Below are 11,018 nucleotides of genomic sequence, written 5' to 3'. Positions count from 1 at the left end.
ACTTAGGTTTAGGAGGATGTCATTCATGGAAGGGTTCTGGAGTATGACCCTACGTTTGAAAATCATCAGCCTGTGAATGCTAGTTAGAGCCTTGTGATTGAATGAAACAACCAAGGGAGTGTCTGTAAAGAAGAGGTCCATGGAGTACAGCATTAGCAAAACAGACCAAAGTGGAGGCCCTAAGTAAGTTGTTGGGAGAACCTAGAGAGTAATTTTCAGGACACCCAATGATTAAAGAATTTTAGGAGGAAGGAGTAAGCCACTATATCAAATGATTCAGAGTACAGGGAGATGAAGACTGAGAATTGGATGTTGAATATTCGAACTTGGAGATGATGGGTGACTCTAACAAGAGATGCTTTAGCAGAATGGTGGGAAATGAAACCGGATTAGAAAGGGCACAAGAAAATAAAAGGAGAAGAATTCAATTCTAAAATATAAATATGGTTAGTTAGGTATTTGATTATTTCCCCTCCTCTTTCTCACTTGTTTCAGTTTTGAATTCTTCTCGGATGACTTATTTCCATTTCTTTTTAATGTAACCTGTTTGCTTAGAATTTTACTCAAATTTATTGTCCTACATTTCTGTTGAGAATTTTATATATCCTGTCATATGTTTCATTTGTTTCCAAAGCTGTATCAATTTCACTGCTGTTTGTTCCTTTTTTAAATCACCCTATTCTTATTTAATTGTTGTGATATCTTCTCTTTTATGAGATATCTTGTCTTGCATTCTCTCCGTGGTCTACATTTCTTCAAGTTGCTTTTTTCCCTTTTTCTATGTTTTGATTCCTAATTTACATGTGAAAAACTATCCATTGCTATGGACTTATATTTAAGAGTCAGGCCCTAAAACATTTATTACAAGTTGCCTACCTGTGAATGCTGTCAACTAAGAACTTTGCTGGCAGATGATCTGGCTGCACAATTTCGCTTACGAGTTTTGCATACATTTACGTCTTTTTCTTTAGGGCTAGATTTCTTACAAAAAGTTTTTTTTATGTTCTTCCTTGAAGTTTTAAAAATACTGTTTTCAGAATTCTAGAGGAACCAAATTTGGAAAGAGAAATAAGGATTTCATGTAACACGTAAATTTAACTTAATTTGCCTATTTTCACAGTGGTACAGAAAATCACAGTTTTGCCTGGTATCCTCCTGCCCAAGAATTCTCTATTATTCTTTAAAAATAATTCTTTTTTTAACTGTTTTTTTATTTATGAGAGTGAGAGGCTGAGCCTGAGTGGGGGAGGGACAGAGAGAAAAGGAGACATAATCCAAAGCAAGTTCCAGGCTCTGAGCTATGGGCACAGAGTCGAGATGGGGCTCCAACTCCTGAACCATGAAATCATGACCTGAGCCAAAGTCAGATGCTGAACTGACTGAGCCACACAGGCGACCCGTTCTTTAAAAATTATTGATGTTAAATTCTCATAACATAAAATTAACCATTTTAGAGTTGACGATCCTTTGGCATTTAATTCATCTACAATATTGTATAGTAGCCACCTCTATATAGGTGCAAAACATTTGCATCACTGCAAAAAAGGAATTCTATACCCATGAAGCAGTTACTCCCTGTTTTTCCTTCTCTCCAGCCTGTGACAACCAACAATCTGTTTTCTGTCTCTATGTATTTATTCTATATATTTTCTAGAAATGGAAACATGCAATAAGTAACCTTTTGTGTCTGGCTTATTTCACTTAATATAATGTTTTCAAGGTTCATCCACGTTGTACTATTATCAGCACTTAATCCTTTTTTGTGGCTGAATAATGTCCGTGTGTGTGTGTGTGTGTGTGTGTGTGTGTGTGTGTAATTATTTGCTGACCCACGTATGTACTGGTAAGCATTTGGGTTGATTTCACCTTTTACCTGTTGTGAATAGCACTGCACTGAAAATTCATCGTACATGTATTTGTTTTCAATTAGTTTGAGTGTATACCTAAAAATATATTTAAGAATATATATTGAGCAGTAGAATGGATGGTCATATGGCAACTCTGTATTTAACTTTGTGAGCAAACGTTTTCCATGGTGGCTGAAACATTTTATGTTCCCTCTAGCAAAGTTCGAAGTTTCCAATTTTCAACATCCTTTCTGACACTTAGTTTCTTCCTGCTTGCCCACTACCCCTCTTCCCCCTCCCCCTCTTCTTTCCTCTTCCTTTTCTTGCTTTCTTTTTTCTTCCTCTTCTTCCTCCTCCTCTTCTTCTTTTTTCATTTCCTCTTACTTCTCCATATTTCTTCTTTCTCTTCTTCTCATTCTTCCTCTTCTACTTTTTCCTCTTCTCCCACTTTTTCCTTTTATTTTTTCTCTTCCTCCTCCCCATCCTTCTTCTCCTTCTCCTTCTCCTCACTCTCCCCCTCTCCCTTCATCCTTCTTCTCCTTCCCATCCTCCTTCCCCCCCCCATCCTTCTTCTTTCCCTTCTACTCCTCCTCCTTCTTTCTCTTCTTCTTCTCCTTCTCCTTCTCCTCCTCCTCCTCCTCCTCCTCCTCCTCCTCCTTTGTCTCCTTCTTCGTCTCCTTCTTCTTCTCTTTCTTCTACTTCTCCTTCTGTTAGAGCCTTGCTAGTAGTCTAGTAGGTGTTGAAGGTGAAGGTGGTATCTGTTGTGGTGGTTTTAATTTGTATTTCTTAAACGACTAATAATCAGTATTTTTTATTTGCTTATTCGCCATTTGTATCTTTGGAGAAATGCTTATTTAAGTTCCCTGTCCATTTTATAATTAGATGGTTTGCATTTTCATTGCTGAATTTAAAGTGTGCATTGTAGGACCACCTGGGTGGCTTAGTCAGTTGAGCTTCTGACTCCTTTCAGGTCATGATCTCACAGTTTGTGGGTTAAAGCCCGCATCAGGCTCTGTGTTGACAGGTCAAAGCCTGAAGCCTCCTTCAAATTCTATGTCTCCCTCTCTCTCTGCCCCTCCCCTACTTTTTCTCTTTCTCTCTCAAAACAATAAATAAACATGAAAGAGGGCATTGTATATACTTGATACTAAATCCTTATCACATATTTTATTGGTAGATATTTGTACCTAATCTGTAGGTTGTGATTTCCCTTTTTGATAAGGTCCTTTGTACATGTTTTTAATTTCAGTGAAGTCCAATTTATGTCTGTCTTTTTTTGCTTATACTTTTGGCGTCAACCCATTGCCAGATCCAGGGTCGTGAATGTTTATCCCTATGTCTTCTAAGAGTTTTATGGTTTTAGCTCTTATTTTGGGATTGTTATCTATATTGAGTTAATTTTGGTGTGTGGTGTGTGGCATGAGTCCAGGTTGTATTATCTTTTTGAGAACATATTTCTCTGGTCTTAAGCTGAGGTTAGGATTATGTTGTTCACCTGCTATGTGGACACTTGGAAGAGATTTGGGGGTCTAAGACTGATCAATCCACTTGTTTCAAGTACTACTTTGAGAAGTACTTGAAGTGAACTTTATCTGAACATTTTGGGACCTTTAGCACAATTTGTGCTGCCTCTTAATTTTTCTTATTGCTGTCCTGGGTCTTGGCTATTTGCATTTACTAAGTCAATTACCATTTGTCTTTCTGTTCTACCACTTCCAAACAGAAGTGGGTTTTTTTTTGGTTTTATTCTTTAATTATTTTACTGTCCTTATAATGGACTTTTAGCAAGGGAAGAGATAATGAGTTATTGAATCACTATCTTTTGCTTAAAGACTCCCCATTGTGACTCCTAGTATAATGTGCCTTTTTTAAACCTTTAGTGGGTAGAATTTTTCTTAGTTATGTGAAGAAAATTGGGGAAAAGCAAATTTCATTCTATGTTAAAGTTTCAGAGGTAAACCGTATTACTTACCCCTTTGGAATCAACATTGTCTATGTCAGTTGGAAACAGTGTGCCTCAAGAATTTATGAGCCTCAGGGCACAGAGTTGCAATTTTTTCCCCTCTACTGAATACCTTCATGGAACTTTGTTTACCTGTTAATTTGGAAAGTACATTGCACTTTTTTTTACGTGAGAGAAACCCTTTTAATCAATGTGGTGTAGAACTTCCTGTCATAACCAAATTAAAAAAGTCAACAAAGTGGTGAAACCCCACTGGGAGTCAAATAGATGAGTTTGTTTCTCTTCTGAACTTCTATAATTTTTCTTGAAAGAAGGAGAGAGTGCTTCTATTACTTTAGAAGCCCCACTAGAATCTGGAAATTATTTTGCAAAGAAAAGGTCACTATACAGATAGTTAAACTTAAATAGTGGCATCAGATCTTACATAAAAAATTTGATAAAAACTCGGTGTTTTTACTTTCATAAAGAAATAGATTTTATAATTTTCCTAAAAGATGTGAAATGTACATAGAAGGAACCCTTAAAGAAATATGTAAATATGAAACAAGACATTGTCCTTGGGTGATATTTTTCTTCATTGTTTTTGCATTCTTCGAGATGTTCTACAATTACTATATTTGTGAATGTGTTTGTGTGCGTATGTTAAATCAAAACTTCAATATTATTTTTCACAGCTTGCCATCTAAAAAATATATTTCTGGCTGTTAATAGGCTCATAATAATTTTTTGCTATGATAAAACACAGAAATTGGCAATAATTCAACTAAAATTTATTGAGTATATATTATGTATAAGGTACTGTGCTATGAACTGTGGAAGATGCAGAGAGAAAAAAAAGACATGATTCTTTTCTCCAAGAAACTAGTTCACCACTGAATTTAATACATACAATAATTGAGGTAATAAAAGGGGTTCTATGAACTATGGCACTGTTTTGAAAATTGCCAGTGCATGAGAATCACCCGGGGAAATTATTAAAGATGCCAATTCCTTATCCCTTCCCTAACAGACTAGGAATTTACATTTTAGTAAGTATCCCAACAGGCTTCTAGTAGATGATCCTTCAAAGAACAATGAAATAAATGATAATGAGATGAGCACTGATTGAAAAGATACATATATTGATATGGCTCTTTCTTTTTGCCTGTTACTAGGATTGTGTTTGGGTAACTTGTTTAACCTGTCATGTTCAAATTATGTGAATGCAAATTGAGACCATCATACTTACCTACGTTATAGGGATACTATAAGCAATGTAGATATTATTACTAATTTAGCTAGTCCTCTGTCAAATACATAGTAAGTGCTCTCAGGTATATAGTATGGCAATATCGTGTTGGAGAGGGAAGAAATGCTGAATCTAATGAAGCTGGGGAAGTAGAGAAGCTTCATGCAGAAGGGGATTTGGATTAGGTCTTGAAGGTTGAGCAAAATTTTGATAAAGTGAGATAAGGAAGAAATACATTCTGGTCAGCAAAAACATGGTGGGAAAACTAGGTGTGATTGGGAAGCTCTGAGCTGTGGATGATGATGAGCAGAGAAAGCTTTGATTGTCATGGAAGACAAATGTGAAGATATACCTAGTGGGCAGGTCATAAAACATCTTGAAGATCTACCTAATGAGCTTTAAAGTACTATTAAATAGTTGTAAATTTAATGTAATTTGAGCAAGGGAGTAATTAGGGTAGATAGGGTTTTAACATGATGATTTGCTGCTCACATAGAAGGTATGTTTAAGGAACAAGAGAGTAGAGGAAGGGAGACCAGCTCACAGACCATGGCAGCAATTCAAATAAACAGTTAGGAATGTCTGAACTCAAGCAGTGAAGATGAAATGGGTGGGAGGTGGGGAGGGGGGAGGTAGACATGCACGAGGGCCATATCTGAAAGGATAGCTGGAACTCATACAGAGGAGATATGGAAATTGAAGAATAAGCAATTTAAGTTGACCAGTAGGTTTTGAAATTGGGTGAGTAGAAAGATTGTGATACCATGTAGAAAACACAGAACAGAGTAAGAGAAATTGTCCAAGAAAAAATATAAAGACTTCCATTTGGAGCATGTTATATGGCTGTCCTAGTAGAACAATCCAGTGACAATATCCAAAAGGAATTTAGTAGTGCAGGGGTGAGGTTACAGCTGAAGAATTGGAGGAATAAAGAATCAAAGGTTATTCTCAGGATGGCATAAATTTGAAGATACAGGAGTGGATGTGCTTTTTCTAAGCATCATCATAATAATGCCAAAGATTTCATAGTGCTGTGTGCCAGGTAATGTCATAAGCATTTGCCATACTTTAAATCATTTATGTCCATAACAGCCTGGAGAGGAAGGCACTGTTATTGTCACACTTTTACAAAGTGTGACCCAGAGGGAGTCAGTAGTTGTCAGAGGTTACACTTGTATGTACGTGGTAGACTCAGGATCTGAACCCATACAGACTGGCTCCAAACTCTTTGTTCCTAACCTTGATACTCTGCTGTTCTCAGTAGAAAGAGTAGTGTGGGAAAACATACATCCAAGGCTGCAACCTTCAGGAATATTCATTTCAAGTCTGAGTGGGGAACTCACACACCCCAGCGTTAGACTGGCGTGTAGGGCAGGGCAAGACAACCAGGTGGTCAAGATGCAAAGGGAGGAAGGAGAAGGAGAACAAAACTGCTGGTTGGTAGACAAATACTACACAAAGGACAAGAAAAATGACCTTACCTTTGTTTTTCTTACAAGAGAAGTGAAATATCTATGGTGATTAAAAATAATTTTTTGATCAATAGAATATGATTTTGAGAGGGGTCTTACCTTTTGTTTCCCCCTACTTTTTAACAAAGTCATATTAAAGGTCACTTGTAGCACTTAATAAAAAATATGTTGGATATAGAAGGGTAGCAAAACTAAGCCTTTGAGAAAACTAATCATCTGGTTGCATGTGCTGGATGTTGCAATCTACTTGGCTCTTCTCTTGCCACCTGGTTTCTCCCCAGTACCTCCCTCTATGTGTCTGCCTTTCCACAGTTTTTTGTTTTTGTTTTTCATTTTTTTTTTCATCGTACACTCCACCATGATATCTCTTCAATGCCTTTATCTGGTTCATATGTAAAAGATTTATCTTAGCCCAAACTTAACTAAAAGGAAAACTATTTCAAAACCTCATGAGGCTGCTTTCAGAACAATCCATATTCTGTATATGTAAACACCTTCAATATTCAGTGCCAGAAGTCCTTTTAGGCAGTATTTGATTGCCAGTATTTGGTTACTGATTCCACTTGTCCATTGTGAGGCATGTGTGCTATAGATTTGACCCTTTGCCTAAAGTGTCTTCATTGTAACATATTGACCCAGTGCATTCTACCCTTGGGAGCTCAAATCAACTTCTTGGCCCTGGAGAAAATTTTGAATCCAAGCATGGAGTACAGGAGAAAATTGAGATTTAGACTGGTCATCAGAGCAGTCTAAAATCAGTCTTGACAAAGATCCTGTATTAATCTCAGCGCTTTAGTTTTCTACGTAGTGCTGGGGCTTTTGGAGTTGCCCTGTACAAAGCAGGAGTTAGCTAAGAGTTTCTACCTCTTTAATCCTAAGTGAGTTAATTTGCATACCAGTTCCACAGTTGACAACAGACCAAAGTTATTCTCAACATAATTTGTTTTATTTTATTTATCTTAAAGTTTATTTATTTTGAGAGAGAGAGAGAGAGCATGCATGAGAGCAAGTGAGGGAGGGGCAGAGAGAGAGGGAGAGCGCGAGTGAGATAGGGAATCCCAAGTAGGCTCAGTGCTGTCAGCCACAGAGCCCAAAGTAGGGCTTGATCTTACCAACTGTGAGATCATGACCTCAGCCAAAATCAAGAGTTGAGTGCTCAACCGACGAAGCCAACCAGGCGCCCCTCAAGGTACTTTAAATATCCCTACTCATTTTCTCTAGGTTACATCCATTTCCAGCCTTCACATCTTTTCATCCTGTCTTAGTTCCAGCCTGCATCCACCCAAATTTGAAATTCATCCTTTACTAGATTTGATTAAAAAATCTGTCCATATCTATATTTCATGAGAACATTTTGCTGAGGATTTATAGAAGCAGTTGTGGAAAGTCTTTTTAATTTACTCTTGTATACTGTTTCCCTTTCTTCCTTACCTACTTTCTCCTCTCAACTTACTTTTATTCTTTTTTTTTCCCCTCTGGTAGAATTTTATTTGTTCCTTTCTGTAAAATCTTGGCCATTATTGACGCCTTTAGTGTCTGAGATTTTTGTCTTAAGAACAGTTTTTGCTGCTGGCCTTTCAAGAAAATACAGCATTTTCCATAAGAGGCACTTTTATGTATAAAATTTTCTCTATCTCATCATACTCATGAGACCTATTTCTAAGTTTCTATAATATGTACCACAAGACCCTGTTGTGCTCTTTAAGTTGCCCTCCAAATGAACTCCCCTTGAGTTGTCTACCTTGCCTGAGTAGTGAGTTGCTCTAGATCTTTGTCAAGTTAGTCTATTGACTAATGGTATCACCATTCTGCTTGTGTGATTGGGGAACTCAACTGACCTCAAACCCTCATTTGGTCACATATCCCTGAGCACCCCTCTCTTCTTTTCCTTAATTCAATGTTCTGACACTTGGCACTTGACTAACCTCAGGGACCTGGTGAATTTCCAGACTTCACCTTCCCCATTTTTGTTCACCTTACTGTTTACTGAGTCCAAGTTCCAATACCATGGAAATGCTCAATAGGTATTTATCATCAATGATGAAAGCATGCTACTCTTTCTGCTTCAGGAAATCCATGGCCTGGTCACTGCAAAGTGTGTTTTTCCTAGGTTATTCTACTGCTTTGCTAAGAGGGCATCCTGGGGTATGTTTTAATGTTATGGTCCGGAACATACATTACACCCAGGCTCTGATGACATGAAATAAAATTTGGGGACAAAATCCACAGGAAATGAGAGCTAGTTTGAACCTAGATACCGTTTGTTTGTTTGTGGTTCTTTTTCTTTTTTGTTTTTGAACTAAGTTTCTTGTCCTCTTGCCTTAAATATAGCAGTGAAGAAAGTTGTGAGTACCTAGTTTTATGAATAAGAATATAATTACTTTAAACTGGTTTGATGCCTCTTCTCAAGAGTGCCATGCTGTATCCCAATAATTCTATTTATTTACCTTAGGGAATTTTTTGCCAGTGTGCAGAAGGAAACATGTTCAAGAATGTTCATAGCAGGGGAGGGCAGAAAAATGGCAGTGCCCATAAGGCAGACTCTGTAAAGGGTTGGGGAATGACTGGTAGCAGTTTGAGTGGCTCTGGGCCGGGAGCCTGGATTCTCTTGGCCTTACTGTTGTGGCCTCATCTTGGAGCAGTGGGTCTCTGTAGCACCTGTTGCACATGTTGTGCCTACAGCAGCTGCCGGTGGCCTCCAGTTGGCCTCTAAGCCACAGAAAGAGATGGCGGTCTCGATTACAAAAGATCAAGATGGAGAGAGTTTGTATTCAGACCACCAGTCTTGTACTTTGGATGAAGCCTAGTGACCAGCAAAGAAGAAAGCTGACTTCCATTATGAAGAGGAACAGAATATACTGCTGGTGTAGGATTTGGAAGATATATGGGAGCAGAAAGTTTTACCCTTCAAACCTGGAGCTCACATTCCAGAAACTGATAAAAAGAATGACCAAATCTCACTGCACCAAAAAATAGGAACCTTGTTCTGCTGGTCAAAGAGAAGCTTGGAGATCAGGATGTTTGGATACTCCTACAGGAAGAGTGGCAACCCAGGGAGACCTTCTGAGGAACAGCTGAGTGAATACTGGCCACACTCTCAGAAAAGGACATGGAAGCCAAGTTCCTGGCAATTGTACCCTGTGGCCACTACAAGTTCAAGTTCCCTCAGGCCATGCAGACAAAGTAGGCTCAGGGCCAAATTATTCTTAATCAAAGCAATGCTGTTAATTATTCCCACACCAGGAAGAAGGGCCATCATGTTAGATCCCTAAGGAGGAGCTGGGTGACTATTTGAAACTGAAATACCTGGCCCAGGTTAGGAGGTTGTTCTTGGGCCTCTGATGAACTGTGGCGCCTGACAGCAATACTTTGACAGATCTACAACTGGCGCCTCAAGGACATTATGTGGTTGCCCCATCTTTGCAGGGAACAGCATACAGCAAACTAAATTGAGAGAAATAAGTGAATTGATTCTTGGTGAAAAAGTGTTCATAGTATTAGAGGTAATGACAAAGAACTGAAAATAGCTCAAATATTTCTGCGCCAAAAAATCCATAAATAAACTGTATTTTTATACAGCGCAATATTATATAGTGAAAAATTAATGAACTACATATACATACATTTACATGGATGAAACCAGAAGTAATTTCAGTAAAGAAGTGAGTTTTATAAAACTATATAATAAGTAAAATAAGTAAAATACTCTTTAGGCAATTAAGTATATTTTTCCCTAGTGAATTAACCAGAAAAATGAGATTTCCTACAATTAAGAGGAAGAAGGGATGGAATTAAAGTCAATATTTTATTCTATAAGACTCTGTCACAATGAATTGTTCTTCCCTCCCAAACCTGGGAAACTAACAATGTCAATTCTTCTTGTGGGAAACCTGAAAAACAACTGTCCACCAAGAAGAGAACACTGGAGAACCATATGGCTAACCATGACCGGGTGACTTCTCTTGGCAGTTTTTTCCTCTAGCCTTGAGCTGAAAAATTCCCTGAATTTGGGGCACAATAGGGGGACAAAGAATGATCTGCAAAAATAGGAAGTTTAAGGAGGAAAAGTATACTTAAAATATACAGGAAAAAGAAAAATGCAAACCCCATCTCTGCTAAAACATTTTTAAAAAAGCACCAATAATCAAAGGAATGTAAAACAAAAGTAGTTAACAAGTGGATAAAATTGGCAAAAACTAAATTAGACTGTACATTTTAACACTGTGTATTCACCTACACTAACAGAGAACTAAACTGATACAAGGCTTTAGGAGACATGAGTTTGTAGCAATGATTTTTAAAAACATTTATTTTCTGTGACTGGTAATTCTAATTTCAAAAGTAAATGTAATTCCAAGGTTTTTTATTATTATTAGTGATGTGAAAGATTAGGAAAAGTATGATTGTCTGACAATTATAAATAGTGAAAAGGTTATGGTTGTGTATCCAGATGTTGAAATATTATGCATTATCTTTTAAAATTGCTGAAAAATATTTCAAGGCTTGAA

General features: G+C 37.5%; 1 pseudogene; it reads left to right on the top strand.

The window, feature by feature from the left end:
* The first annotated feature begins 9,029 nt into the window (after positions 1-9,029).
* On the top strand, positions 9,030-9,852 carry LOC125936008 (39S ribosomal protein L46, mitochondrial-like; annotated as a pseudogene).
* Positions 9,853-11,018: the final 1,166 nt, after the last annotated feature.

The sequence above is a fragment of the Panthera uncia genome (genome assembly GCF_023721935.1).
Source record: "Panthera uncia isolate 11264 chromosome A3 unlocalized genomic scaffold, Puncia_PCG_1.0 HiC_scaffold_11, whole genome shotgun sequence".
NCBI classification, from domain to species: Eukaryota; Metazoa; Chordata; class Mammalia; order Carnivora; family Felidae; genus Panthera; species Panthera uncia.
This window is presented reverse-complemented; position numbering and strand designations above follow the sequence as displayed.